The following is a 26,267-nucleotide window of genomic DNA, read 5'->3' on the forward strand; positions in this document are numbered from 1 at the left end:
CTTCGCCCTTTCGACATAGGGAGGGTTGTTTTAGATCTACTTCATGTTTGAAAACGTGTTTAATTGGATCATAAGTTTGCAAAAGGACCTGCTTACGGCATGAATGTTATATGAATATCGGACTTTCACGCGTTGTTGTTCTTCTTTGTTGGTTGCTAAATACTTTTATCTGTTTAGTTATATTTGGGCCTGTCCATTGCCTAGCATTAATGACATTATTGGCTTTTGCTTCAAATTGTATTTGCAAATAATAAAAATTTTACCGTTCCCGAACAATATCTAAGTCTCTTTCTCTCTCTCTTTCTTTGTGTGTGTGTGTGTTGTGTGAAGCTTGAGGGTTCGAGGGTCTTGTGTATAGCGTCTATGACTTCCTCCCCCTTTTTTGGTCAAAGCTTGTGAATCCTTTTTCAGCCTTCTTCAACTGTAATTTAGAATCTTAATGTATCACTGAAACATGTATATCTTCTACTTTGCATTGTTTTGTGTTCTGCAACTGTTGGTTTCTTTGTTTGAATCAAAGACATCATCCAATTGACACAAAACAGGGCAAAAATAAGTATCCAGAAACAACGCAAGAAACACTCTGATAAGAATCCTCCGTTTAGGTGATTTGCATCATAATGGAAGTTTTATTTCTGTGAATTAACATAGCATGCAAACTTATAGAGTTCCAAAACCCTATTGTATATAGAACTGCCTCTGATTTTCAGTTAGTTTTGACCATGCTAAAAAACTGAGCTTGCTGAGCAAACTTTGCTGTCTTTCCAAAACAAGTTGAGACATGCCAAAGCCTTGCTTTAAACTTTTGCGATGCAAACCTGCAGGGAGTAGGGGCCTTTCTTGACCATTTTATTGAACAAAAATTGAAGCTATACACAAACATACGAATACAGCTGAGGTAGAATTACACTCTAGACATACAATGAGTGTACAAAAGTTATACAGCATTAAACCATCAAACACGTGACCCCAACAGGAGAACTAACACACAGCTCCTCGCACCGAAAGAATTATCTTTTCCAAAGTTTGGAGTTCTTCACGTCGGAAGAATAATCTTTTCGGAAGTTTGGAGTGGGATGTTACCATCATCAATTTTGAGTCTACAAGCCATGTTGAAGATATTAGGGAAGAATTTGAGGATCATATTTAGATATTTCCTATAATTCAGCTTTTCTTGTATTTGCAGTTATGACTTGTGACCTATTTTGCTGATGGCTGGTCAAATTTGTCGTGGAAAGGGAAGGCTCAATGAGGCAGCACATTGTTGTAGTTAGGCTTTAGCAGTCGTTGTCTGGTATGCTTTTTTTTCCTTTTCTTCTTCCTTTCCTTCTTCATTGGTGGATTGCACTTGTCTTGTTGTCAAAAAATGTTCCCCCTTAGTGCAGCCCCAATTAATTGTCACAGCAACCTTTGGGGGAATATGATGAAGGTTCATGGTCCATTACAAGAAGTGAGTTGCTTTGTTCTTTAAAGAGGAAATTCGTTTTCTATAAATTCTATAGAATGACAATTGTTTGATTTCTTTGCTAATGTACTTTACATTTTCTTTTATTTGTACTATTCTTGCCCTGTGTGCTTGAGTGTTGTGTCTCCATCTTGGGTGCAAGCATTTTGTGTTTTGATCTTCTTGCATGTGATTATACTTTTCTGAATTTTTTGTGATTTTTACTTTCTTTGATAGTTTAATTAGGAAACATTGTTTTTGAGAATTCCGTTCTACTTTGTACAGAAACTGGGCAGAATAAAAAAAACACAAAACAAATACAAAAGTTGTTCAAAAAATTCTGCATTTTGGTTTTCTAAATTCCTCTACTTCTGTAGAGTAAAAAAATCCTTAGTTTTGGTACCATCTCTTTACAATATCATGTCTTTTTAACCCAGATTTATGAACCTGTTAGAACTCGAAAAGTTTGCCTCTATTCTATTTCCGAACACTTTTTTACTTTCGCTTTCTGCAGACAGCCCTACATTCAAAGTCTAACAATGCCCAGTCCCGTAGTTGTCATTATCATTTCTCTAATGATTTTACAAAAGCCGCTGCATAGGACTGGTTTATCCTGGGCTTCCTTCATGGAAAGAGAAGAGCTTAACCTAAACCTCTTGCAAAACTTTCAATTAGTTGATGACCTAACATTTATACAGATATGAGAACTCGCCACCCTTAAACCACCCTTTTATGTAGAATATCATACTTTTATGGGAGAATTGGTGAAGTTCGTTCTTCTACCTAGTCTACCCAGTTTGTTTTGCATTTACCCCTCTCTTTAGGGAGTAGAGTTCATTCCTCCTGGTGATATACCATTTGATGTCAAGAACTATTTTAAAAGATTTTTTTTTTAATTTTGTTTAAAAACATTTTAAAAATGTCTTCTCTCAAAATGATGTCTTTGCTTTACTCTTAGTATCTTCCTGAGTAGGAGAAAATTTCAAGCTTTTGTTGTCAATCTATGGAAGAGGAAAACTGAAAATTCCTGGATTTGAACAGCAAGGAAAACTCCTATGAAGCTGAGAAAGTCAAGACTAGGAAATGCTATTGACTCTGGTGTTCATACATTTACAAGGATTTAACATGAGATATACTGAGAGAGAAGCCACAATGCTCTGTAAGATCTTGGCAGGTAGCAAAATGAGGGTTGAGAGATTGGCTCGGGGCTTGTGTAGTTGTTCCTCTAAGTTGGTAATCAAGAGTACCGGATAGGCATAAAGCTTATTTATGTCTATTTCGCGAAGATAATGACTTATGAGCCTTTGGCTCGTTGAAAACTCGTAAGATGAAGCGGGTTGGACATGTGACAAAGCTACACATAACCACCAAAGCGGTGGAGCTTCGTAGTAGCCTTTGAGGTGGTGATGTATTCCCTCAAAGGTGAAGGTCGGCCTGAAAAAAAAACATCAAAGGAAAAAAAATCAAAAAGGCAAAAAGCTGAATGCCAAAGAAAGAAAGAAAAAAAAAAAAGTGTCTGCCAAGAGATGAAAGACATGAAGGCTGAACTCGCAGGAATTGAATGTGACAATCTTTCATGGATGTGCGAATTTGGTGTCAATATCTGCTCCTCTTTTTGATTACCTAAGATGTCGAGGATGATTCTTTTATGTTCACATTTTGGAAATTGAAAGATATCCCTTCTAGAGGTTCGACGACATTGATGTGAAATGAATCCTAATGCTTGTATGGTACTATGGGTAAATGAATGACATATTATTTACACAACACGAGCACTCAATCTTATGAGTTAAATTCATAATTTTGAACTATTTCAAAGTAAAAACTTGACATCTCTTGTTATGTTTTGAGGTTTCTAGGCATAAGAGGAACTAACCAATCCCCTTTGGTCTTGAAAGGTGTTTGCCATTTCATTAACAAACCACTAGTTCGTTCATGGAATAGATGAAGTCATGAAACTCCTCAAACCTAGTCCACTTATGCTGAATGTGACAAATTGTCCATCTTTTCCTCTGTTTTAGGAGAGGCAGATCATTTGGGAACCTGACCCATTATTCCATCTTAACTGTGTGTCTTCAACCCGTTAAAATATCTTCAACCTGTTTTTCAATGACATAACCCATACTTAGGGTTGATGTTGTCATGGAAGATCTCTTATCCGTTTTCAAAAGAACCAGTCAATTTTGAACTGTGACATTTTTAAAAAGTTATATCCTTTGAAGTTGCATGAGTTTTGTTGTTGCTTTCATCTAATATTTGTCTTGGATTGAAATACATGGTCTTGCAAAATGGGGTGGAATTATTCTTCATCATCACCAACTACCCACCCATGCCTTTGCTTCGACAGTTGGGTCCTTCATAGATTTGAGCCAGGTCATTATTCAGTTCTTTCTTCTTTCTTCTTGTGTCATGTTATGAATATTTTGACTAGTATGTGTTTGTTTATTCATAAATCAAGACAATATCCTGCATTGGGGAAAAAATATGATATTATTGAATCTTTTCTCATTGATGCTATTTATGTTGTGTCACTCATTTAAGGCTGGCTGTTCAACCTTCTCCTCGTCGATTGAGGCTATTGCTTTTAATCTAGTTCTTCCCCTTCCCATAACCGAGATGTTTTTCCTACATTGGAGGAGAAGGTGGGCTGAGGTTGGTCCAAAATTATATCAGAATGTAAGTTCTTTAGGCGTGAAAATGACACAGCTAAGGCTTATTTTAGAATGTCGTCGAAAGCTTGTTTTTGGATTTGTTGTTGGTCTTGAATTTTTTGATGTTCTTATCCAAATGTTGTTGCTGCAGGAAAGGCCCATGATCTTCAACTAGAAGGTTTTCTGAACTTGGTTGCCTGCCCATGCCTGCTGTGGTTGGCGAACCAAGAGCCTCTGATGCCATTCACCATTCAATGACTTGTCTAGAAAAAACAAAATACTTAATACTACCAAAGGAGGTTGTTGAGTTGGTTGAAGTTATCCTTAGCAATGTGTTGTTGATGTACTGAACACGAAATAATGCCTTTTCTTTTTATGTTTGTTGTGGTTTAAAGCATATGTTGCTGGCAACCGAAACTGTTTGATATCGGCATTTCCAATGGGTTAAACACTTGCTGGAAGCTCGAGTCCAGACATAGAATTGAGTTGCAGCTTATGACCAAGAGATTGGAGTAAGGCCGAGAGGTATGCCATGAAACAACTTAGCCGTCAAAGGTGCAAAAGTTACAGCAGTTACTTCTGTTGTATGTACATGCAACAGCAACTAGGCCTTTAAGGTAGTTTTTGAATTAATCTTCATGTACACTTGTCGACAGAGCAAAGTTTGCTGGCCTAACACTTACCATGGGGGAGATGTTGATTGGAGAAAAAAGAGGGATTCCTTCCGACCAACCTCCAAAGTGCGAAAATGAAAAAGAAGAAAGAAAAGGGAGCACCAAGAGTGGGAGGGGGCAAATTTCTCTCCATTGAGCTGAAGGTGATGGAATGATTTTCCTCGAAGCAAACCTCAAAGGTGCTTATAAAAAAAGAAAAGAAAAGAAAAAGAAACATATGGGGGCACCAAGACGGTGAGCTGAAGGTGATGTGTTTTGGATGATCATAAATCTCATTTTGTTCCGTTCTTCTTGGTAGACAATATTTGTGTGTTTTACAATTCACAGGTACACATAAATGCTTTATATTCTCCCTGCTGCCAAGGTGTATGCCTAGCTCTGTCTTCAAACACTGCTTTATAGTGCTCAGATGAGGCCTTCAAGGTACGTGCATCTGCACCATCACAATCATCTCTTTCTTTTGTTTTCTCTGTTCGTGCTTAGCTTTCCGTGTTGTCAAGGTGTATGCCTAGCTCTGTCCTCAAACACATGAAAGCACTAGTTGTGTTGCAAGGTGTATGCCTGTATTCTTGTAATTATTGTTACTGCATAACCTGACCCTGTATCTGTCTTTGGAGTATTTTCCATCTGTTGGCTACACAGTTCTTGGCATTGTTGTTGGTTGTTTTCCATCTGTAAGCATCATGGATGTTGGTTTTATCTGATTTGATAGTAACATGGTATCTGCTCAACATTTGCAAGGGTTTGCAATGATCTGTTACTGTATCTAATTTGCTGACCTCATTATTTCTTGGTATCGTGTTTAGACTGTTTCTATAATGTGAATTTCATATTTAATGCATGACCTTACCATACATCAACTCAGACTTTGTGTACTTCTCTGCATGTTCTGTTTTCCTGGAACCTTCTTCAAGGCACTTAATTATCTAGGTGCCTTGTTTTCCATCCATTTGATTTTTTTTTTTTTGAGCTTGTGGTGTTTTGGGCATGCTTGGTTCTGAATGGACATCAGTATTTGATTATTGTATAGTTCTAATTTTTGTGGACCTCTATTGTTCCAAGTTCCTAACGTCCTTATGTTTTGACTTTTGACAAATTTGGCTTTCATCTGATCCTTTGATTTTGTAGAATTTAAATGTGCCTGAATATTTTGTTGTTACTTTTACTTATACATTCTTCCGTTAGTTTTGAATCTTATTGAATGAGTTGCCTCTGTTAAGAATATCACTTTTCCAAAGATTTGATTTTGTAATAATTTGGAGTGTTCATAATTTGTTAGACATATGTTCAGTTTTTCACAAAGAAAGCCCACAAAATTTCAGGATTTTTTGAGCTTCCAGTCATTTTTGATAGATTTTTAAGCTATTCCCTGTTTTTGATTCTCACGTACCAAAATTTCTGAAAACCAAAATCAATTCTCACTTTATTAATTGTATCTATTTAAGAGATTTTCAATTCTACTTTTTCTGAGTGTTTTGTCAAATTTTATAGTTTTGATTTTATTCTTATATTGAGGAAAATTTCTAGCTAGTAAAGCTCAACCAAAGTTGTGAAGAAAGGGATTAGGAGCATTTTATCATTTCTTTCTGTGCTTCAATGTACGAGTGCATGAGAAAGGACATTTTTTAAGTTGAAGATTCATCTGGAAGCCAACATGAGCCATTAATCATGTATCTTGTATGACATATGGATGTGTCCAACGTTTTTGTATGTAGTGTATTTTCATACTGAGGAAAATTGCTGGCCAATGAAGCTCAACCAAGAGGTTGTGAAGAAATGGATTTGGAGCATTTTATCATTTCTTCCTGTGTATTGTTCCTGTTGCAGTTGCTTCGCTGGAGGTACCGTTGAAATTTCTTGGGAAACGGAAGGAATCTGAATATGTAGATGTCCAGTTTATTCCTCTTGGTGGTATTTCTTACTACGTACAGCACCATCGAGGCGATTATTCTTTTTCTCCTCTTCTCATTACATAATTTGTCTGCAAATCTAATAACTTGAAGATGCATTGCAGCCTGGCAGATATGGCAGCCAATCCATTCCTTGCTCTTTTCTTTATTGTTTTTATGCTATTAGCATGTGCACTGTTCTCAAAGACTTGGATAGAAGTATTTGGCTTATCTTCTAGGGATGTTGGCAAAGCAGTTGATGGTAAAGATTTTTTTTTTTTGATATTTCTGATTTATGCCAGCTTTTATATGTTCTCCAATGAGCCTTTTCTTTTGTTTGTTTGCTTGTTTTTTTCTTGCTTTGTGTGTTTCTTTTCCTGCCATACGCACTGGGGTTAGGGGTACATACAGGCTTGGGTTTGTTAGGTGAGGTCTTGAACTCTTGACTGCCTTCAACGTGAACGTCTCATGTCCAACATGGGAATTGCTTGTCCTCTGTTGAAATGACACTCACATATTTCCCCTAGGCCAGTGTTCGTGTGTTGTGATCACCTTAAGACTTTCGTCTAGCAAGATTTGTTTTTGAGCTTCATACTAGTGTTTTGTAGATTAGAAGAAATCAAATGTTCAGGTAGAGGTCTATAAAATCTCTCCAAAAGGGGACAATGAGATCCATTCCCTTCCTTTGAAACTTCTTCCAGAGCTTCCAACGTTTCATCTTGGTGATGAAGCCTTGAAGCCCATGTCCTCTTGAATAGCCTATTCTCACGTCCTTAATTTGTTAACTTGAACGTGCTCATCTTCTTTGGGCATCCCACGTGAGCCAAGAGTCGTCCTACATTAAGAGATGGATTGTGCGCTGTGGATTGTTCAACAAAGGAGATGAATTGTCAAGCTTCTCCCCAAATACCAAGGTAGAATTGCTGTTTTCTCTATGTAGGAACCTTTCATGCATGCATTGTAGAGTTGATTTATAGCATTGCATTAATTTTAATTTGTTTTGCGATTTTCATGCTTCATGTAGAGCATATTTAGCTGAAATTTTGATCCTTTGTTCATCGTAGGATTAGAGTTATGATTTATTATCACTGATTTGTTTGGAAAAGAACAAAAAAAACTTAAAATTGCCTTTAGGAACAGTCTGTTTTCATTCGTATTCTTCATCAAAAAGGAAAAAGAATTGTTTTTTTTTTCTTGTTTCTAGTTTGTGTTGGATCTTTTCTATGTGTAAAGAACTGTACATATCTGTTTTGGTTTAGCTTTCTAGTATTACTATACATTCTCTCTGCTCCTTCCTTTCTGTCTGAGTGATCAGATTGGCATGGCTGACATTTTCGAGAAGTAACTTAAGGTGCATCTGATTCAAACTTGGTAAGGTAGATGGGATATGTCACTTAGTTCCCCATCCAAGCCAGAAAGATCGTTAACTGGTTTTAAATGGTGAGGTTTTTTCTTGGGTATTTTTTGACAAAACTGAAAATCAGGAGGAAATCGTACATAATAGTCATCATCACTAAGAGATGCTATCCAAATTCATACAGTCTAATATTCCTCAATGGATTTATGGCCCAATTGGTGAGCGGCGAAAGGATGGACAAATATCACAAGGGCGAGTGACACACACTATGCCTCATGTCCTTCTGGTGTGAAGCATCATGATCACAAAGTGATTCCATGATGCTAAGAATAGGAATTAAGTTGGAGGAAGCAGGAATCATGTGGTTGCTGAAAACACTTCTGAAAATCAGGAGGAAATCGTACATAATAGTCATCATCACTAAGAGATGCTATCCAAATTCATACAGTCTAATATTCCTCAATGGATTTATGGCCCAATTGGTGAGCGGCGAAAGGATGGACAAATATCACAAGGGCGAGTGACACACACTATGCCTCATGTCCTTCTGGTGTGAAGCATCATGATCACAAAGTGATTCCATGATGCTAAGAATAGGAATTAAGTTGGAGGAAGCAGGAATCATGTGGTTGCTGAAAACACTTATTTGAATGGGTTCCCTTTCCATCCTATCCTTCGATTCTAGGTGTACTCTTTCACGCTTAGCTGATATTGAACCTTCCACAGTTAAATTAGAGAAGATGGTCATGGCTACATATTTCTCTGGTTCTAGTATTCAAAGTGATGTTACGCCTACCTTGTATTTGAAGGATGGTAGTCAGAATCGCTTCCTAGGTTCGGCACTTCCTGGGCACATGATGTATATTAACTATTCAACTGCCAGTACATATACAAACAAACCTGCTAGATCTTGCACCTCGCCTTGAGGAAAGCATTTTGAATACGTGGAGGGATGGTAGGAAGGAATTGTTTATGCGACCAGCAGTTACTAATATGTTGGGCATCTGAGAACAAATAAATGGTGGTAATGATTTGGCCTGTGACACTTTGAATCTCAGCACTGAGCCGTGAGGTGGGTATGGGGACACAGTTGCAAATCTTGCAAAGTGGACAAGGGCAGATGTAACTGTTGTGCAAGGGCAAGGGCTATCTTTGAGCCTTGGGACGCACATATCATCTGCAATTGCAGCTTCTTCTTTCCAATTTAGTCATGGAAATCCTGATGTTGCATTTGTAGGTTCGGAGATTTTGGAGAATGAAGCTCCCAAAAATGATGGATTCAGTTGTAAGCAGCCAAGTTGCAATAAATTTTCACCTGCCTTTTCAGGGATTGATCACCTAGCAAAAGGGGATTCTTAAGCAATTTTCAACCGCCCCTAGTGGCAAAACAGATGCATATGGGCGGGTCTTCATATTGGATTGATAAATCTTGCACTAAGTAGTTACGAATTCCAATATCTCCTGCCTGAGTTTGTTGCCAATCTGAAAAGAAAATGTTCATCATGTGGTTGCTGAAAACACTTATTTGAATGGGTTCCCTTTCCATCCTATCCTTCGATTCTAGGTGTACTCTTTCACGCTTAGCTGATATTGAACCTTCCACCTCCTAAAGGGTCCATCCAAGGGTGGAAGCCTAGTCCTCTTTTCAATATTATTGTTTTGGAAGATCATATTCTCATTTTGTTCTGTTCTTCTTGGTAGACAATATTTGTGTGTTCTACAATTCACACATACACGTAATCACGTAATAGTGCTCTAGTTGGCAAAATGCTTTATATTCTCCCTGATGCCATGGTGTATGCCTAGCTCTGTCTTCAAACACGGTGCCCAGATGAGGCCTTCAAGGTACGTGCATCTGCACCATCACAATCATCTCTTTCTTTTGTTTTCTCTGTTCGTGCTTAGCTTTCCTTGTTGCCAAGGTGTTTGCCTAGCACTGTCCTCAAACACTTGAAAGCACTAGTTGTATTGCAAGCTGTATGCCTATATAGAGCCTAGATGTGGTCTTCAAGATACCAGCACCATCACAATGATCTCTTTCTTCTGTTTTCTCTGTTCAAGCTTACCTTTTTTTTCTAATTCTAGTGGTGGGACGTATCAATGTATGCCTTGTGCGATAAAATTGAATTTGGATTTCATTCTTGGTGATGTGTGAAAGTAAGCCCACAAAATTTTGGGAGTTTTTCAACTTCGTTTCATTTTTGATAGATTTTTAAGCTATTCCCTGTTTTTTATTCTCACGAACCAAAATTCTGAAAAACAAAATCAATTCTCACTTTTTTAATTCTTTCTATCAAAGAGATTTTCAATTCTACTTTTTCTGAGTGTTTTGTCAAATTTTATAGTTGTTATCTCATTTTTATATTGAGGAAAGTTTCTAGCTAAGGAAGCTCAACCAAACATGAAAAGTGGTGAAGTATCATTTCTTTCTCTGCTTCAATGTACGAGTGCATGAAAAAGGACGCTTTTTAAGTTGAAGATTCATCTGGAAGCCAACCTGGGCCATTAATCATGTATCTTGTATGACATATGGATGTGTCCGACATTTCTGTACTGTATTTTCATACTACTGAGGAAAATTGCTGGCAATGAAGCTCAACCAAGAGGTTGTGAAGAAATGGATTAGGACCATTTTATCATTTCTTCCTGTGTATTATTCCTGTTGCAGTTGCTTTGCTGGAGGTACCGTTGAAATTTCCAGGAATACGGAAGGTATCTGAATATGTAGGTGGCCAGTTTATTCCTCTTGGTGGTATTTCTTACTACTTACAGCACCATCGAGGTGATTATTTTTCTTATTCATTTCCTTGCATTTAAATGATGTATCTTGGTGCTGTTTTACCTATTTTTTTCCAAGCAATATTATGCTTTTTCTCCTCTTCTCATTACATAATTTGTCTACAAATCTGATAACTTGAAGATGTATTGCAGCCTGGCAGATATGGCAGCCAATCCATTCCGTGCTCTTTTCTTTATTGCTTTTATGATATTAGCATGTGCACTGTTCTCAAAGACTTGGATAGAAGTATTTGGTTTATCTTCTAGGGATGTTGGCAAAGCAGTTGATGGTAAAGATTTTTTTTTTTTTATATTTCTGATTTATGCCAGCTTTTATATATTCTCCAATGAGCCTTTTCTTTTGTTTGTTTGCTTGTTTTTTTCTTGCTTTGTGGGTTAGGGGTACATACGGGCTTGGGTTTGTTAGGTGAGGTCTTGAACTCTTGAATGCCTCCAACATCTCATCTTGGTGAAGCCTTGAAGCCCATGTCCTCTTGAATAGCCTATTCTCACGTCCATAATTTCTTAACTTGAACATGCTCATCTTCTTTGGGCATCCCACGTTAGCCAAGAGTCGTCCTACATTAAGAGATGGATTGTCAGCGGCGGATTGTTCAACAAAGGAGATGAATTGTCAAGCTTCTCCCCAAATACCAAGGTAGAATTGCTGTCTTCTCTATGCAGGAACCTTTCATGCATGCATTGTAGAGAAGTGTTGATTTATAGAATTGCATTAATTTTAGTTTGTTTTGCCATTTTCATTCTTCATCTATAGCATATTTAGCTGAATTTTTTATCCTTTGTTCATCGTAGGATTAGAGTTATGATTTATTATCACTGATTTGTTTGAAAAAGAACAAGAAAAACTTAAAATTGCCTTTAGGAACAGACTGTTTTCATTCGTATTCTTCATCAAAATGGAAAAAGAATTGTTTTTTTTTTCTTGTTTCTAGTTTGTGTTGGATCTTTTTTATGTGTAAATAATTGTACATATCTGTTTTGGTTTAGCTTTCAAGTATAGGTGGTTCTGTTTGTAATTTCTGGGCCGCCGTAGGATGGTTTGCTGTCTTGGGGTCCCCTATTTATTTTAGCAAATGTAACTGACAAAAATTGAGGAATGTACCATACATTCTCTCTGCTCCTTCCTTTCTGTCTGAGTGATCAGATTGGCATGGCTGACATTTTCGAGAAATAACTTAAGGTGTTGATTTCCAAAATATTGTTTCTGAAAAATGGTGCACGATCTATTTTAGCTGATCCCTGCTCCTTTTATTCTACATGCATTGATGAACAGCCAATCTTTTTGATAAACTGAAAAATGTGTGTGTGTGTGTATTGGATTGAGTGCCAGCCAATCTTGTTGATGGACAGCCTATGCTAATCTACGTTAGTATTCATATTTTCTATTTGCTCATGTTGTGAAAAGTGAAACCATGCGCATGCATAGTTTGTATAAATAGAACTCATTTACATTCTAATTTCCAAGGTCTGCTATTTTTGATCATTTATTTGTCTTGATCTAAACCAAAAAATGTAGATCCTCGCGTGTGACCATAAGCTGGTCATGGTACAGAGCATGCCCCAGAAGGTAACTATTTGAGCAGCAATATTTGGTGTAGATCCAGAATCGTTAGCTCTTCTTGATTTTGATTTTTCTGCAAAACTCAAACAAAAACGATGTCACTAAAAGATTAAAAGTAAATCAGATAAAGTCGAAAACTTTGAAACCAGCAACCCCCACTTAAATGTTAACAAACAATGAGTAGTCTAGAAATGGATCTAATCGGTTTCAAAAATAGAGTTGTGGGATGTATCGGTTTTGATTTATCCTAACGCTGATTATAGTTAAATTTAACTGCATAAATTAATTTGATTTTTTAACTTATATTAATTTAAATTTCCAAATCAAATGGACTTCTGAAATTCCGTAACTTTCCAGAAATTGAAAAATATAAATTTTATTAGTTCATGGAAAATAGACATAGAAGGCCAAGCACTGCTGCAAAAAATGCCAATGGATAGATTGAGGGTGTGGGTAGGGACAGCGTTGTTGTCGCCGGTATTATTGGCTAAACCGGTGGCGCGTTCACCGGTATAGAATTCCAGCGGTGATTATTGTCGCCTGTATAATTCTCTAGCGATGGAAAAGAGCACCGCTAGAGAAGCCTTCGCCGGTGATAATAATCGCCCGTATAACATTCTATAGCGGTGATGCGTTCACCGGTATACATGTGCCACGGAATCTATACCGGTGATTTTGCTCACCGTCTTCCATCTATAGTGGTGATCAGCTCACCGCTAGTTTGATTGTTTTCTTTAAATGTTGGATTAAGATGATGAATTTGATTTCTTCATTCTTCGTCCCTCCCTTTTCTTAGCACTTCTGTGTATGACAAGTGCATAGTAGGGTAAAATATCAGAGAGATGAGAAGGGGTAGGAAAATATCCTGACTGGGAGAGTCGAGAAGGCTGATGATCTTGACTTAGACCTCCCATGGCTGAGGGGAGGTACATCCACCTCCTCTATCAGCAGCAGCTCCACTGGCTTCGAGCACATGGCCCCTGCATTCAGTTTCAGTAGGTGCTGTGTTGACATTAGATTCTTGTGAGAGAGAGATAGAGAGCAAGGGATGCATGTAGTTCATACGAATGGTCTTCCCTTTGGTAGCCATTGTTTATGATTGAAGGCAGGAAGACCAATCTTGCCTTTCTTAAGGTGCAACTTTTATGTTCATCAACCGATGCCCTCTCAAATTCCGATTCCCTAGATAAATCCTTAATTCATTGTTCAACTCTTACTTGATCACATTCCCCTCTTTTGATGTCTTAATGCAGTTGATCAACCCGATTTCCTTCTCATTCCAATTATAACAACATCCTCTGCATCTGACATAGCTCTTTTAGCGGTCTCTTTCAATCGTTCAATTTCCTTGCTTGCTTTCTCTAATTCTAACTGAAGAACATCATCTGTGCTGCTAGCGTTTCTCTTGTACCGCTCTGCGTCAGCCTTTTAAGTTCTCCAATTCTGCTTGAGCTGACGGAAGTTCGTCCTTCACTTGATTAGCTTCCATCGTGACTTCTTTGACTACAATTGCTAGATCGTCCAGAGCCTGCTTGCTCTTCTCTTCCGCTTTCCTCACGAATGAATCTCATCACACCGCGAGCTTGCTTCTTCTGCAAGATCCTCCATGTTTGAAATGGCCAACTCCTCTCCATCTCGTGCGAGTGCAAGATCTTTTTGCGCATTTTATAACTCCAACTTGAGTAATTCAATGGTTTCACCCATGTCATGAAGACCAATCTTGCCCTTCTTGACACTTCTATGAGTGTCTTCAAGATCATCGCTGTTTGCCAGACCGATGCCTCCATCGCTTGAATCATCTCCCATAGAGAAGATATTTGAAGCTTAGTTTCTTCAAGAGACATCTTTGTTTCCTCAAGCAGCTTTGTTAATGACTCCATCCTTGGATGCTTTAGCCATCTGAATTTCCCTCTCCAGCTTCTCAATCATCTTCTTACTCTCCAATAACATACTTGATGGCTGGAATTCGGAATCTCTGGTACTATGAAGCCCCAAATTCAGTTTCTCCAGCAATTCTTCCCTTTCTCTTAACATTGACTCAACTTCCTACTGTCAAACCCAACGGCCACAAGCAGAACGTGATTGTTGAATTTTCCAGAAACTGAGATGCATACTGGAATTTCGAAGTCATGATGCTTGGAAATTTTGACTACGGTTGAGAGGAAGAACATCAGCGAGAGAGATAGAGAGAGAGAGAGAGGAGCTGGCCAGAGGCAGGATGGCATAATGATGCTGGCCTTTGTATTGTTTCTTTACCAAAACCCCTTTACTTTTCCGTCTTAGTTGCCAACAGAGCAATCCAACTATCCGGTCTACCTTTCTTCTCCCCCTCTCTCTCAACATATGAAAGGAAGTTCGGACTCTTTGAGCAAATATTCTCAAGCCAGCAGAAACTTGAAGCAACCGTCTTTAAAAGTTTAAGACCAGGTCCATCCTGTTCGACCTTTAAAAGAACGAAAGAGGACATCTATGTGCGTGTCTTTTGAGTCATAGATAGTGTCATTTGCATAGATGATCAGTAGCATACTTTAATGATTCTGAGAACAAATAATATCAATCGGATACAAGCCTCAGTAAATTAATTTATTCAGTAATTTTTGTAAATTATAATCGACCAAGCTCCAATTTGAAAAACAAGACCCTGAAACCTAAAAGCTTTAGGGAGCGTCTGGACAATTCATTGACAAAATGATTTTTTAGAAAACTTGGACTTGTAAAAATGATTTTTTTAATGAGTTTTAAAAACATAGTTTTTATGTTTGGGTGGACGGACCAAAAAAAGGTAAAAAAAAGGTTTTCTCTGCAAGAAGGACCTTGGTTCTAAGACAGGAACCAAGGTTTGGCCTTGTGTCTATCAACTTCATTGAAAAATTAATCATAGGGATGTCAATATATTTGATTTGATCGGACCATTTTGAAAAAATTGAAGTACCAAAAAAAAAATTAATACCTAACTAAGAAATCAAATCAAATGTCGATTTAAGAAATAATAGCTGATTCGGATCTAAATTTGAATTCATATATACATAAATATCCTCGGATTAAGTATAAATAAATATCCATTTGCATTTGGATTGGATCTATAAAAAATATTTATAGTTTTGCCCCAACACCCCCGTCCTCGATGGCGAGTCTCCCTGTTACGCCCGTAAGTTTTAAAAAAGGTTGTGAAATTTAAAACTAAAGTGTGTTTTTGAAACGCTACATAGTATTTAGGTGGATTTTGAAAGTTTGGTGAGAGGGGAGGTTCATCGAGCCCTACCCGCCTCTTTCCTTCTTCCTAAAATCCAAGAGCACGGACAAACTTTCTGCCCGTTAGAGCATAATTTCTGTTTTTTGTCCTTGAGAAGGCTCGTCTTCCTCTTGCGGAAGCTCTCCGCTCCGCATGCAGCTGCTCATTCTCGTATCGCACGTCTGCATCAACTCCTCTTCCGCATCTCTGTCGAGGTAAGGCGCAGGCTTGCCTCTTTCTATTGCGTTTTATTTCCAAACAGCCTGTGTTTCCTGTCTGCGTTTCCCCAAATCGCAGCCCTAGTCGTCTTCTTCGCCCTTTCGACATAGGGAGGGTTGTTTTAGATCTACTTCATGTTTGAAAACGTGTTTAATTGGATCATAAGTTTGCAAAAGGACCTGCTTACGGCATGAATGTTATATGAATATCGGACTTTCACGCGTTGTTGTTCTTCTTTGTTGGTTGCTAAATACTTTTATCTGTTTAGTTATATTTGGGCCTGTCCATTGCCTAGCATTAATGACATTATTGGCTTTTGCTTCAAATTGTATTTGCAAATAATAAAAATTTTACCGTTCCCGAACAATATCTAAGTCTCTTTCTCTCTCTCTTTCTTTGTGTGTGTGTGTGTTGTGTGAAGCTTGAGGGTTCGAGGGTCTTGTGTATAGCGTCTATGACTTCCTCCCCCTTTTTTGGTCAAAGCTTGTGAATCCTTTTTCAGCCTTCTTCAACTGTAATTTAGAATCTTAATGTATCACTGAAACATGTATATCTTCTACTTTGCATTGTTTTGTGTTCTGCAACTGTTGGTTTCTTTGTTTGAATCAAAGACATCATCCAATTGACACAAAACAGGGCAAAAATAAGTATCCAGAAACAACGCAAGAAACACTCTGATAAGAATCCTCCGTTTAGGTGATTTGCATCATAATGGAAGTTTTATTTCTGTGAATTAACATAGCATGCAAACTTATAGAGTTCCAAAACCCTATTGTATATAGAACTGCCTCTGATTTTCAGTTAGTTTTGACCATGCTAAAAAACTGAGCTTGCTGAGCAAACTTTGCTGTCTTTCCAAAACAAGTTGAGACATGCCAAAGCCTTGCTTTAAACTTTTGCGATGCAAACCTGCAGGGAGTAGGGGCCTTTCTTGACCATTTTATTGAACAAAAATTGAAGCTATACACAAACATACGAATACAGCTGAGGTAGAATTACACTCTAGACATACAATGAGTGTACAAAAGTTATACAGCATTAAACCATCAAACACGTGACCCCAACAGGAGAACTAACACACAGCTCCTCGCACCGAAAGAATTATCTTTTCCAAAGTTTGGAGTTCTTCACGTCGGAAGAATAATCTTTTCGGAAGTTTGGAGTGGGATGTTACCATCATCAATTTTGAGTCTACAAGCCATGTTGAAGATATTAGGGAAGAATTTGAGGATCATATTTAGATATTTCCTATAATTCAGCTTTTCTTGTATTTGCAGTTATGACTTGTGACCTATTTTGCTGATGGCTGGTCAAATTTGTCGTGGAAAGGGAAGGCTCAATGAGGCAGCACATTGTTGTAGTTAGGCTTTAGCAGTCGTTGTCTGGTATGCTTTTTTTTCCTTTTCTTCTTCCTTTCCTTCTTCATTGGTGGATTGCACTTGTCTCGTTGTCAAAAAATGTTCCCCCTTAGTGCAGCCCCAATTAATTGTCACAGCAACCTTTGGGGGAATATGATGAAGGTTCATGGTCCATTACAAGAAGTGAGTTGCTTTGTTCTTTAAAGAGGAAATTCGTTTTCTATAAATTCTATAGAATGACAATTGTTTGATTTCTTTGCTAATGTACTTTACATTTTCTTTTATTTGTACTATTCTTGCCCTGTGTGCTTGAGTGTTGTGTCTCCATCTTGGGTGCAAGCATTTTGTGTTTTGATCTTCTTGCATGTGATTATACTTTTCTGAATTTTTTGTGATTTTTACTTTCTTTGATAGTTTAATTAGGAAACATTGTTTTTGAGAATTCCGTTCTACTTTGTACAGAAACTGGGCAGAATAAAAAAAACACAAAACAAATACAAAAGTTGTTCAAAAAATTCTGCATTTTGGTTTTCTAAATTCCTCTACTTCTGTAGAGTAAAAAAATCCTTAGTTTTGGTACCATCTCTTTACAATATCATGTCTTTTTAACCCAGATTTATGAACCTGTTAGAACTCGAAAAGTTTGCCTCTATTCTATTTCCGAACACTTTTTTACTTTCGCTTTCTGCAGACAGCCCTACATTCAAAGTCTAACAATGCCCAGTCCCGTAGTTGTCATTATCATTTCTCTAATGATTTTACAAAAGCCGCTGCATAGGACTGGTTTATCCTGGGCTTCCTTCATGGAAAGAGAAGAGCTTAACCTAAACCTCTTGCAAAACTTTCAATTAGTTGATGACCTAACATTTATACAGATATGAGAACTCGCCACCCTTAAACCACCCTTTTATGTAGAATATCATACTTTTATGGGAGAATTGGTGAAGTTCGTTCTTCTACCTAGTCTACCCAGTTTGTTTTGCATTTACCCCTCTCTTTAGGGAGTAGAGTTCATTCCTCCTGGTGATATACCATTTGATGTCAAGAACTATTTTAAAAGATTTTTTTTTTAATTTTGTTTAAAAACATTTTAAAAATGTCTTCTCTCAAAATGATGTCTTTGCTTTACTCTTAGTATCTTCCTGAGTAGGAGAAAATTTCAAGCTTTTGTTGTCAATCTATGGAAGAGGAAAACTGAAAATTCCTGGATTTGAACAGCAAGGAAAACTCCTATGAAGCTGAGAAAGTCAAGACTAGGAAATGCTATTGACTCTGGTGTTCATACATTTACAAGGATTTAACATGAGATATACTGAGAGAGAAGCCACAATGCTCTGTAAGATCTTGGCAGGTAGCAAAATGAGGGTTGAGAGATTGGCTCGGGGCTTGTGTAGTTGTTCCTCTAAGTTGGTAATCAAGAGTACCGGATAGGCATAAAGCTTATTTATGTCTATTTCGCGAAGATAATGACTTATGAGCCTTTGGCTCGTTGAAAACTCGTAAGATGAAGCGGGTTGGACATGTGACAAAGCTACACATAACCACCAAAGCGGTGGAGCTTCGTAGTAGCCTTTGAGGTGGTGATGTATTCCCTCAAAGGTGAAGGTCGGCCTGAAAAAAAAACATCAAAGGAAAAAAAATCAAAAAGGCAAAAAGCTGAATGCCAAAGAAAGAAAGAAAAAAAAAAAGTGTCTGCCAAGAGATGAAAGACATGAAGGCTGAACTCGCAGGAATTGAATGTGACAATCTTTCATGGATGTGCGAATTTGGTGTCAATATCTGCTCCTCTTTTTGATTACCTAAGATGTCGAGGATGATTCTTTTATGTTCACATTTTGGAAATTGAAAGATATCCCTTCTAGAGGTTCGACGACATTGATGTGAAATGAATCCTAATGCTTGTATGGTACTATGGGTAAATGAATGACATATTATTTACACAACACGAGCACTCAATCTTATGAGTTAAATTCATAATTTTGAACTATTTCAAAGTAAAAACTTGACATCTCTTGTTATGTTTTGAGGTTTCTAGGCATAAGAGGAACTAACCAATCCCCTTTGGTCTTGAAAGGTGTTTGCCATTTCATTAACAAACCACTAGTTCGTTCATGGAATAGATGAAGTCATGAAACTCCTCAAACCTAGTCCACTTATGCTGAATGTGACAAATTGTCCATCTTTTCCTCTGTTTTAGGAGAGGCAGATCATTTGGGAACCTGACCCATTATTCCATCTTAACTGTGTGTCTTCAACCCGTTAAAATATCTTCAACCTGTTTTTCAATGACATAACCCATACTTAGGGTTGATGTTGTCATGGAAGATCTCTTATCCGTTTTCAAAAGAACCAGTCAATTTTGAACTGTGACATTTTTAAAAAGTTATATCCTTTGAAGTTGCATGAGTTTTGTTGTTGCTTTCATCTAATATTTGTCTTGGATTGAAATACATGGTCTTGCAAAATGGGGTGGAATTATTCTTCATCATCACCAACTACCCACCCATGCCTTTGCTTCGACAGTTGGGTCCTTCATAGATTTGAGCCAGGTCATTATTCAGTTCTTTCTTCTTTCTTCTTGTGTCATGTTATGAATATTTTGACTAGTATGTGTTTGTTTATTCATAAATCAAGACAATATCCTGCATTGGGGAAAAAATATGATATTATTGAATCTTTTCTCATTGATGCTATTTATGTTGTGTCACTCATTTAAGGCTGGCTGTTCAACCTTCTCCTCGTCGATTGAGGCTATTGCTTTTAATCTAGTTCTTCCCCTTCCCATAACCGAGATGTTTTTCCTACATTGGAGGAGAAGGTGGGCTGAGGTTGGTCCAAAATTATATCAGAATGTAAGTTCTTTAGGCGTGAAAATGACACAGCTAAGGCTTATTTTAGAATGTCGTCGAAAGCTTGTTTTTGGATTTGTTGTTGGTCTTGAATTTTTTGATGTTCTTATCCAAATGTTGTTGCTGCAGGAAAGGCCCATGATCTTCAACTAGAAGGTTTTCTGAACTTGGTTGCCTGCCCATGCCTGCTGTGGTTGGCGAACCAAGAGCCTCTGATGCCATTCACCATTCAATGACTTGTCTAGAAAAAACAAAATACTTAATACTACCAAAGGAGGTTGTTGAGTTGGTTGAAGTTATCCTTAGCAATGTGTTGTTGATGTACTGAACACGAAATAATGCCTTTTCTTTTTATGTTTGTTGTGGTTTAAAGCATATGTTGCTGGCAACCGAAACTGTTTGATATCGGCATTTCCAATGGGTTAAACACTTGCTGGAAGCTCGAGTCCAGACATAGAATTGAGTTGCAGCTTATGACCAAGAGATTGGAGTAAGGCCGAGAGGTATGCCATGAAACAACTTAGCCGTCAAAGGTGCAAAAGTTACAGCAGTTACTTCTGTTGTATGTACATGCAACAGCAACTAGGCCTTTAAGGTAGTTTTTGAATTAATCTTCATGTACACTTGTCGACAGAGCAAAGTTTGCTGGCCTAACACTTACCATGGGGGAGATGTTGATTGGAGAAAAAAGAGGGATTCCTTCCGACCAACCTCCAAAGTGCGAAAATGAAAAAGAAGAAAGAAAAGGGAGCACCAAGAGTGGGAGGGGGCAAATTTCTCTCCATTGAGCTGAAGGTGATGGAATGATTTTCCTCGAAGCAAACCTCAAAGGTGCTTATAAAAAAGAAAAGAAAAGAAAAAGAAACATATGGGGGCACCAAGACGGTGAGCTGAAGGTGATGTGTTTTGGATGATCATAAATCTCATTTTGTTCCGTTCTTCTTGGTAGACAATATTTGTGTGTTTTACAATTCACAGGTACACATAAATGCTTTATATTCTCCCTGCTGCCAAGGTGTATGCCTAGCTCTGTCTTCAAACACTGCTTTATAGTGCTCAGATGAGGCCTTCAAGGTACGTGCATCTGCACCATCACAATCATCTCTTTCTTTTGTTTTCTCTGTTCGTGCTTAGCTTTCCGTGTTGTCAAGGTGTATGCCTAGCTCTGTCCTCAAACACATGAAAGCACTAGTTGTGTTGCAAGGTGTATGCCTGTATTCTTGTAATTATTGTTACTGCATAACCTGACCCTGTATCTGTCTTTGGAGTATTTTCCATCTGTTGGCTACACAGTTCTTGGCATTGTTGTTGGTTGTTTTCCATCTGTAAGCATCATGGATGTTGGTTTTATCTGATTTGATAGTAACATGGTATCTGCTCAACATTTGCAAGGGTTTGCAATGATCTGTTACTGTATCTAATTTGCTGACCTCATTATTTCTTGGTATCGTGTTTAGACTGTTTCTATAATGTGAATTTCATATTTAATGCATGACCTTACCATACATCAACTCAGACTTTGTGTACTTCTCTGCATGTTCTGTTTTCCTGGAACCTTCTTCAAGGCACTTAATTATCTAGGTGCCTTGTTTTCCATCCATTTGATTTTTTTTTTTTTGAGCTTGTGGTGTTTTGGGCATGCTTGGTTCTGAATGGACATCAGTATTTGATTATTGTATAGTTCTAATTTTTGTGGACCTCTATTGTTCCAAGTTCCTAACGTCCTTATGTTTTGACTTTTGACAAATTTGGCTTTCATCTGATCCTTTGATTTTGTAGAATTTAAATGTGCCTGAATATTTTGTTGTTACTTTTACTTATACATTCTTCCGTTAGTTTTGAATCTTATTGAATGAGTTGCCTCTGTTAAGAATATCACTTTTCCAAAGATTTGATTTTGTAATAATTTGGAGTGTTCATAATTTGTTAGACATATGTTCAGTTTTTCACAAAGAAAGCCCACAAAATTTCAGGATTTTTTGAGCTTCCAGTCATTTTTGATAGATTTTTAAGCTATTCCCTGTTTTGATTCTCACGTACCAAAATTTCTGAAAACCAAAATCAATTCTCACTTTATTAATTGTATCTATTTAAGAGATTTTCAATTCTACTTTTTCTGAGTGTTTTGTCAAATTTTATAGTTTTGATTTTATTCTTATATTGAGGAAAATTTCTAGCTAGTAAAGCTCAACCAAAGTTGTGAAGAAAGGGATTAGGAGCATTTTATCATTTCTTTCTGTGCTTCAATGTACGAGTGCACGAAAAAGGACATTTTTTAAGTTGAAGATTCATCTGGAAGCCAACATGAGCCATTAATGGAAGCCAACATGAGCCATTAATCACGTATCTTGTATGACATATGGATGTGTCCAACGTTTTTGTATGCAGTGTATTTTCATACTGAGGAAAATTGCTGGCCAATGAAGCTCAACCAAGAGGTTGTGAAGAAACAGAGCTTCCAACGTTTCATCTTGGTGATGAAGCCTTGAAGCCCATGTCCTCTTGAATAGCCTATTCTCACGTCCTTAATTTGTTAACTTGAACGTGCTCATCTTCTTTGGGCATCCCACGTGAGCCAAGAGTCGTCCTACATTAAGAGATGGATTGTGCGCTGTGGATTGTTCAACAAAGGAGATGAATTGTCAAGCTTCTCCCCAAATACCAAGGTAGAATTGCTGTTTTCTCTATGTAGGAACCTTTCATGCATGCATTGTAGAGTTGATTTATAGCATTGCATTAATTTTAATTTGTTTTACGATTTTCATGCTTCATGTAGAGCATATTTAGCTGAAATTTTGATCCTTTGTTCATCGTAGGATTAGAGTTATGATTTATTATCACTGATTTGTTTGGAAAAGAACAAAAACAACTTAAAATTGCCTTTAGGAACAGTCTGTTTTCATTCGTATTCTTCATTAAAAAGGAAAAAGAACTATTTTTTTTTTCTTGTTTCTAGTTTGTGTTGGATCTTTTCTATGTGTAAAGAACTGTACATATCTGTTTTGGTTTAGCTTTCTAGTATTACTATACATTCTCGCTGCTCCTTCCTTTCTGTCTGAGTGATCAGATTGGCATGGCTGACATTTTCGAGAAGTAACTTAAGGTGTTGATTTCCAAAATATTTTAGCTGATCCCTGCTCCTTTTACTCTACATGCATTGTGCAAAAGGGAAAGATGCGTAAACAACAAACATAAGTTTGAATTCACTCGGCCGTTTCTCCAAGCTGCCTGCATTTGGTGAGCCATGCAGATGGTGTAAACATTAAGGTCTCGGTCTCCAGTATAGGAGTGCTTGCGCTTGGCCTACGAATGAAGTGCATCTGATTCAAACTTGGTAAGGTAGATGGGATATGTCACTTAGTTCCCCATCCAAGCCAGAAAGATCGTTAACTGGTTTTAAATGGTGAGGTTTTTTCTGGGGTATTTTTTGACAAAACTGAAAATCAGGAGGAAATCGTACATAATAGTCATCATCACTAAGAGATGCTATCCAAATTCATACAGTCTAATATTCCTCAATGGATTTATGGCCCAATTGGTGAGCGGCGAAAGGATGGACAAATATCACAAGGGCGAGTGACACACACTATGCCTCATGTCCTGGTGTGAAGCATCATGATCACAAAGTGATTCCATGATGCTAAGAATAGGAATTAAGTTGGAGGAAGCAGGAAATGTGAACATTCCGGATAGATTTTTTTTTTAAAGCAAGGGAATTATACTGCCTGAGTTTGTTGCCAATCTGAAAAGAAAATGTTCATCATGTGGTTGCTGAAAACACTTATTTGAATGGGTTCCCTTTCCATCCTATCCTTCGATTCTAGGTGTACTCTTTCACGCTTAGCTGATATTGAACCTTCCACAGTTAAATTAGAGAAGATGGTCATGGCTACATATTTCTCTGGTTCTAGTATTCAAAGTGATGTTACGCCTACCTTGTATTTGAAGGATGGTAGTCAAGAATCGCTTCCTAGGTTTGGCACTTCCTGGGCACATGATGTATATTAACTATTCAACTGCCAGTACATATACAAACAAACCTGCCAGATCTTGCACCTCGCCTTGAGGAAAGCATTTTGAATACGTGGAGGGATGGTAGGAAGGAATTGTTTATGCGACCAGCAGTTACTAATATGTTGGGCATCTGAGAACAAATAAATGGTGGTAATGATTTGGCCTGTGACACTTTGAATCTCAGCACTGAGCCGTGAGGTGGGTATGGGGACACAGTTGCAAATCTTGCAAAGTGGACAAGGCAGATGTAACTGTTGTGCAAGGCAAGGGCTATCTTTGAGCCTTGGGACGCACATATCATCTGCAATTGCAGCTTCTTCTTTCCAATTTAGTCATGGAAATCCTGATGTTGCATTTGTAGGTTCGGAGATTTTGGAGAATGAAGCTCCCAAAAATGATGGATTCAGTTGTAAGCAGCCAAGTTGCAATAAATTTTCACCTGCCTTTTCAGGGATTGATCACCTAGCAAAAGGGGATTCTTAAGCAATTTCAACCGCCCCTAGTGGCAAAACAGATGCATATGGGCGGGTCTTCATATTGGATTGATAAATCTTGCACTAAGTAGTTACGAATTCCAATATCTCCTGCCACGAACAGTTGCACTCACAAAGCTCAAGTTGAAATTCTTAGAGATTCTGGCAAATAAAGTTGTGGTCAGATTGATATATTGCTCCCTTTTGCTCATGAAAAAGCAAAGTTTTCAAACAAAATTCATCCACCTAGTTTTATTGTTAATCAAACTATTTTTCCCACAATTAATCCTTGCTGTCTTACTTCACCAATGGATCAAACCTAAGACTCTTTGTTAGAGTATTAAATCATAACCTTCATTTAAATCATGACAACACCCTGATGCTTGAAGAGGTCCTTGATGAGAAGCAACCATGTGTTTGTACTTCAACCAAAAATGCTTTCTTTGCAGGTTTGAGGGGAATGGAAGAGAGATGGCTAATTAGTTTGGCAGGACACTTCTCAGTTTAGGAGGTGCAGTTAAGAGCCTTTTTTTTTTTTTTGTGACTTACCTTCCTCTTCTTAACTTCTCTTATGGCAGACTGAATTAGTGGAGTTTGGTTTAGTTTGGGATTAACTTTAGGCCATGCTTGGCTGTGTTTGTATAATGGGGTTTTCTCCATTTTTTGTTTGTGAAGGGTCTACATGGTTAAAGTAACAGGTTAACCGCCAAAAAACTTCCCAAATTTGGGCCCCCCACCCTCTCTCTCTTTTTCTCCATGGTATTGATTTCCCTCTTCAGGTGAGTATTGTTCTGTTGTCATATTCAATTGTTTTTCTTTTCTTTAAAGGGTCCATCAAAGGGTGGAAACCTAGTCCTCTTTCCAATATTGTTTTGGATGATCATAAATCTCATTTTGTTCTGTTTTTCTTGGTAGACAATATTTGTGTTTTACAATTCACACATACACATAAAAGATCACGTAATAGTGCTCTAGTTGGCAAAATGCTTTATATTCTCCCTGCTGCCAAAGTGTATGCCTTACTCTGTCTTCAAACACTGCTTTACGGTGCCTAGATGAGACCTTCAAGGTACGTGCATCTGCACCATCACAATCATCTGTTTTGTCAAATTTTATAGTTTTTATTTTATTTTTATATTGAGGAAAATTTCTAGCTAGTGAAGCTCAACCAACATAAAAGGTTGTGAAGAAAGGGATTTTTTATCATTTCTTTCTATCAATGTACGAGTGCATGAAAAAGGACATTTTTTAAGTTGAAGATTCACCTGATGCGGTTGAAAACAAGTTCTGCTCACTTGTGAATCTGATGCGGTCCTTCTTTTTTCCTAGACATCTCGACTTCTCATCTGTTGTCGCAGAGAGTTGGCCTTTACGTTTGGAGAAATCTTGTCTCACATTCATTTCCTGAGGCCACATGGTGGAGGATCCATTACATGGTTCTGTGCTAGAAAAATATTATGTTAATGCAGTTTCCATTTGTTAAGTGCCTTTGATGGTGGAATTGGCTACAATTCTATGTTGAACTCACCTTCACATATGACATAGATGAACGCGTCTGTGCTTTTCTTTTTTGGTTACCAACCTCAAATTCAGTCTTCTGTTACATGTCCTTACATTACATGCTGTTTTCGGAATTGCTTACAATAATGCACGTTGTATGGTCCTTGAGTTGAACTCTCTTAACTGATATCATATGTCTATGTTGCTGGGTAGCCGTAGTTTGAGCAAGAAGAGACGTAAAACTGAG

General features: G+C 37.7%; 2 long non-coding RNA genes across 8 annotated transcripts in view; both read left to right on the plus strand.

Annotated features, from left to right (window-relative positions):
- Positions 1-22,673, plus strand: part of LOC116261320 (uncharacterized) — a 40,950-nt gene extending 18,277 nt beyond the window's left edge. The window contains exons 2-9 of one of the 7 annotated variants that reach the window (XR_004174267.2): positions 1,187-1,294; positions 1,386-1,450; positions 3,986-4,120; positions 4,247-4,394; positions 4,491-4,620; positions 4,752-5,014; positions 5,097-5,192; positions 22,422-22,673. This is a non-coding gene — a long non-coding RNA (uncharacterized LOC116261320). Of the gene's footprint in view, positions 1-1,186; positions 1,295-1,385; positions 1,451-3,985; positions 4,121-4,246; positions 4,395-4,490; positions 4,621-4,751; positions 5,193-6,596; positions 6,688-21,011; positions 21,108-22,421 lie in introns of those variants that run through there. The other 6 variants (XR_007574192.1, XR_007574194.1, XR_007574191.1 and 3 more) reach the window with 6 other exon arrangements.
- Positions 15,707-20,799, plus strand: LOC126410356 (uncharacterized). Its single transcript, XR_007574197.1, has 6 exons — positions 15,707-15,822; positions 17,104-17,211; positions 17,303-17,367; positions 19,902-20,036; positions 20,163-20,536; positions 20,668-20,799. It is a non-coding gene; the product is annotated as an uncharacterized LOC126410356 (long non-coding RNA).
- Positions 22,674-26,267: the final 3,594 nt, after the last annotated feature.

The sequence above is a fragment of the Nymphaea colorata genome, chromosome 9, assembly GCF_008831285.2.
Source record: "Nymphaea colorata isolate Beijing-Zhang1983 chromosome 9, ASM883128v2, whole genome shotgun sequence".
NCBI classification, from domain to species: Eukaryota; Viridiplantae; Streptophyta; class Magnoliopsida; order Nymphaeales; family Nymphaeaceae; genus Nymphaea; species Nymphaea colorata.